The 5,049-nt window shown below is 37.1% G+C and overlaps 1 pseudogene; it reads left to right on the top strand.

Moving 5' to 3' along the window:
- The first annotated feature begins 628 nt into the window (after positions 1–628).
- Positions 629–4,833, top strand: LOC143590539 (metalloendoproteinase 1-like; annotated as a pseudogene).
- The last annotated feature ends 216 nt before the right edge of the window (positions 4,834–5,049 follow it).

Below are 5,049 nucleotides of genomic sequence, written 5' to 3'. Positions count from 1 at the left end.
ATCTTTAGGATATCCCACGTTTCTTTGACAGTGGAAGCAGCAACAATACATGAGAGCACCTGGTCATGGACGACTTGCTGAATAATGGCCATTCCATGTGTGTCTCTTTTTTGAGTATTCTTCAATTTACCAGAATCTTTTTCGGTGGCATCAAAACCATCCGTCACTAGATCCCATAAATCCCTTAATCTGGGTATTGTTTTCATTCTCACACTCCAGTATTCATATCCTCCCCCCCCCTTAAATACTGGAACAGGGGTTGGTGCCATCGGGAAAGTACTTTCGTGATCAGCCATAAGGTGAGAGTAGAAAATAAATTAGGGTTTTGAGTATTGAGTGACTGAACAAGGGTTTATGAGTAAAAGAATCAAAATTGGCTCTGATACCAATCTGATAGTTTATAGCAATATGATTATGATTGAAGCGGAAGCAATAGGTTCAAATCACTAAAAATAGATTAGATTGAACTGCATAATTAGTCATGATTACAGGGATACTTAAACAGGAAAAAAACTCAAACGTCTAAACAAAAGAGAAAAGCAAGAGAATAGGTCAATCCTAACAACCTTGACTGATCAGTTTATTTTTTAATTCAAATAACATAAATATAACTAGAACTTATCCTTGAATGCATGCAGCTCACGTGAAGAGTTCGGATCACTTTTTATCAAAATGGCCCGGCCTCCAAAACCTCAAACTACATATAGCCCGATTCGGTTACCTAAATCACCAGCATACCCCTGACAACGTCAACATCGGACTTGATGAATTTGATCAAGAGCTTGAGGCCGCCCTCAAAAGCTATCAAAACTTTTACCATCTTAATGCTTCTAGTATGCTAGACGGACCCATCGTTTCTCAAATGCTCATGCCTCGTTGTGGACAACCTTTTGGGATGAGAAAAAGAAAGAAGGAAGAATGGAATCTTCTCAAACTCCCTGAAAATGGCTAAGTATGGAAACCGAGCAAACTTAGGCCTCCCAGAAAGCTTTTACTTGGTCTAGCAAGGTATTTTGCTTTCCCAGCAAGACTATCTTCTAGAATTCCTCTTAAGTGATAAACCAAGAAAGGTTCACTTTGTTTAGCAAGGTTTTTCTTCAAAGTCAAGCAAGGTTTGTTTCATAGCAAACTCTTGACTAAGCCAAGCTAAAACCAAGTCTTTTGGTAAATCTAGCAAGGTTTATTCATAATAAACAGTAGTCCTAGAAAGCTTGAAGGAAGTGATAAAGAAATTGCTTAAGGACTTCTAACGAGCAAGATTCAACTCAGAGCAAGCTACAGTGTTACCATCACACTTGGGTTTGCTTAATAAGTTAACAAAAGGTTGAAGGGATCTCTGAAGAATAAGTTTGCTCGTTGGACTTTATCGAGCAAAGTTTGATATAGTCAAGAGGATTGAAGTCTGCTAGGTGAATCCCCAGCACACTAAATGATTACCAGGTCTGCTCTCTAAAGACAAATGATGCAAAGCTTGCCCGAATACCTATTTACACTTAGCATTTATTGTAATACGTTTGAATATGATTGTATTAATCATTAAGGTTTCTAAAAAGGGAATGTCAGGTGTCAGGGCAGGCCAATAAAAGGAATATTTTAGGACACGCCTATGGCACACCGAAAACAATGGACCAGAGCGAAAATATCGTGATTTTACGGCTGACTCCCTCCTGTACGGAAAGCTAACATTGATCTTGGCATTCCACCTTTATACCCTAATCGATTTTCATTGTATCTTTCATAATATTAATGGAAATCTTTTGAGTTATTGTGTGTGTTTGTTACTTTAGTGTCCGTTGTGCAACATCTAGAATAGTATTGATTCCGCCTTTAGTATTATATTGTTCTTTCACAAAACACTAAGTCGTAACCTTCTTGTCGACACTTAGGTATGGGTTACGACATTGAGTGTGTGATATTTGAGTGATCTATATACGGGACCGACACAACCAAATATGAAAAGAAGTCACAAACACGGAGCAAATTGATAAATTTCGTGTCTCGTTATCAATTCTTCCCGGGTAGCCCTAGATGGGATAAAAACCACCTCACCTACGCATTTGGATCGAATTTTTCCAAATGCATTTGAACCTCCAATTGTGCGTGCCTTCAACGAATGGGCTTTGGCTTCTGGTTACTTCACATTTTCAAGAGTTCGTGATGTTACTAGTGTTGATATAAAGATCACTTTAGAAAATGGGAACCATGGAGATGGCGACTTTGGTACTAATATATTGGCTCATGCTGTTGCGCAAACTGACGGAAGTTTTCATTTCAACGCAAATGAGAACTGGTCTGTTGGACCTGGGGCAGTTCCTGTAACATCCCAATTTTCCGTTCGGTTGATAATAATAATAAAATATGATAGGATAAGTAGGCTTTTTAGATGGAATTAATTATGGACCAAAAGGGAAATATGGGCCTTAGGTCCATGGGCTTAAGGGAGTATAAATACCCATTAAACCCTAATCCTTCCATTATTATCCATCTCTACACCATAGCCTACACCTTGAAAAACACACATAAACATTATCCAAAACCCGAGCCAAGATCCGAAGGTGGAAACCCGAACCCGTTGGTGCCAGATCGTTGTGACGAACCAAAACAACATCAAGGCTAGACCGTGTTCGTAAACCAACTCATTTAAGGTACGTTTATATCGAGAACATGTTTGTTTAAGTTCAGATTTAGTCTAGAAATCTTATATCTGTTTTAGTATGGTAAAAACGAATTCAACGAAGCTAAACTTACTGAAATTGATTACGGTTTGATAGGCAAATTGTTAGCATGAAGACCCGTAGTATATACACATAAATCGCACCACGTAAACCCGATTTTTTGAACGATGAATGGTTAGGGTTTGTAGGCGATGCATAGACGATTCCAGTGATACCTAAATCATGATATTTGGTTAAGAAACGAAGGACTATTTCAGATCTAATACTTGTTGACTGTTATTTGTTCTTACCAATTTTGACTTTGACCTCCGAGTCAAAGTCTGGATAAGAACAGGGATGATTCGTTATAATTGGTCAATTCGTTACGTGTTCATAACGAATGAGACTCATTCATGTGAATTGATAACGAATGAGCCTTTAATTCGTTATCTACCCATTCGTTACATTAATATAACGAATCAGGTCACGCCAAGATAACAAATTAGGCTAACGAACTGAGATAACGAATCAGAATGATGAACCAGATCACAAACCAGAATAACGAATTAAGCTAGCGAATCAGGACAATGAATTAGACTGTGATCCGAAAACGAATTAGACTGTGACCTGGTAACGAATTAGTCTTAATTCGTTATAGCTAATGGGATGATGAATTAGATAATAGTTTAAAATTCCAAAGAAAATTGTGTTAAGACAATTAATATAAATAGGCTTAATTCGTTACAGCTCGACCCCAGCCAGGGGCTCTGCCCCTTGGACCCTGCTAGGGGATGCCGCCCCTAGAACCCCGCTGCCAGGGGCGCTGCCCCCAGACCCCCGTTCTTTGGGGGTAATAATTAAACTAGAAACGCAATATGGAAAGTGATAGTAATCATTCAGCGTAATTGTTTTACAGTTAGTCGTGCACAGCCAAAGAAAGGGATAACCATTAACGGAAGAAGTAACCGAGTTCGGGTGAGTTTCTAGCCCCAATTCCTTGTTATGTTTTCGGGGTTGTGTGCATACTCGATGTGATAGTTAATACACTTACCTTAAGTGGTAAGTGTATGCTTTGTATAATTCATGTATGATGGTTTCTTGACGGTAGGTGAACGATCTTCGGATATTGCATGTACAGCCAGGTGGTAGTTAAAGATATGATTGATATATACGATGTATGAATGATGTATGTATGTTATGTTGGTAGTGTGTGAACGATCTTCGGATATTGCACGTACTGCCAGGTTATAAGTAAAGATATGAATATTGAATGTAATGTAAGAATGATTGAGTGTCGATACGTGAACGATCTTCGGATATTGCATGTATTGCCAAGAATAGGGATTGTCTTCTTATATGGATATTAAATAATAAATTATGTATAGAGTTCCCTCTACGATAATATATATAGTGTTCCTTGAATGGAAAGCGTAGTGTTCCTTTAATGGAAAACATAGTGTTCCTTTAATGGAAAGCACAGTGTTCCTTCTATGGAAATAAATAGGATGTTCTTTCTATGGAGAATATATATATAAACAGAGTGTCCTTCTATGGAAAATATATAGCATGGGCAATAGTAATAGTTCTTTTACTAGATATTATGTGACGTTCCTCGCATGGATAATTTTACAAGGTTAAGATTTTAATAGGTAACTTCGGATATGTATGTATATGATTATTAATGTATGTATGGTATGATGTATGATTAACTAGAACTCACTCAGTGTAGCTAACTTTTAGTATGCACGCAGGTAAATATGTTTAATGAGCTAGCAAGAGGAGGGCACATGGCATGGACTGAATGGCTGGCATTTGAAGATGGAAGAAATGATGTTTTAAATATGATGTTTTATGTTATGGTTTCAAATAAAAGATTATATGTTTTTAATGAATGATTTAAGTTAACGTTTCCGCGAAAGTTTTAATTAACTCTGATTTGTAAGAACTGTGTTTATGAGTAAATCCAATGTCAAAAGTGAGGCACCGGTAACGGGGCCTTACAGTTCCCAATGCCTATGACTTAGAATCGGTGGCGGTTCATGAAATAGGACATCTACTTGGTTTAGGACATAGCGAAGATCAAAATTCTGCAATGTGGACTAGTATCCCTCCTGGAATGGTAAAAGGATTGAATACAAATGATATTCAAGGCATTAGAGCTTTATACGGACTTAACTAGTAATCATTTAATATTGTATTAATGTATATTATGTATATATAGCTACATCTAAGTTTATATAACTTTGAAGACTTGTTCATGACATGCATTGTGTTATAAGTATGAAGATATATCAATGATCAAATTGAGTTTTAACATGCATTTTGCGTGTTTACGTAAATATTAACGAAAGGATGGACGAAACAATGAACTGATATATATATATATATATATATA

This window comes from Bidens hawaiensis, unplaced genomic scaffold (assembly GCF_021521415.1).
Source record: "Bidens hawaiensis isolate Kalapana, Puna unplaced genomic scaffold, B.hawaiensis_p1.1 tig00038644_1, whole genome shotgun sequence".
NCBI classification, from domain to species: Eukaryota; Viridiplantae; Streptophyta; class Magnoliopsida; order Asterales; family Asteraceae; genus Bidens; species Bidens hawaiensis.
This window is presented reverse-complemented; position numbering and strand designations above follow the sequence as displayed.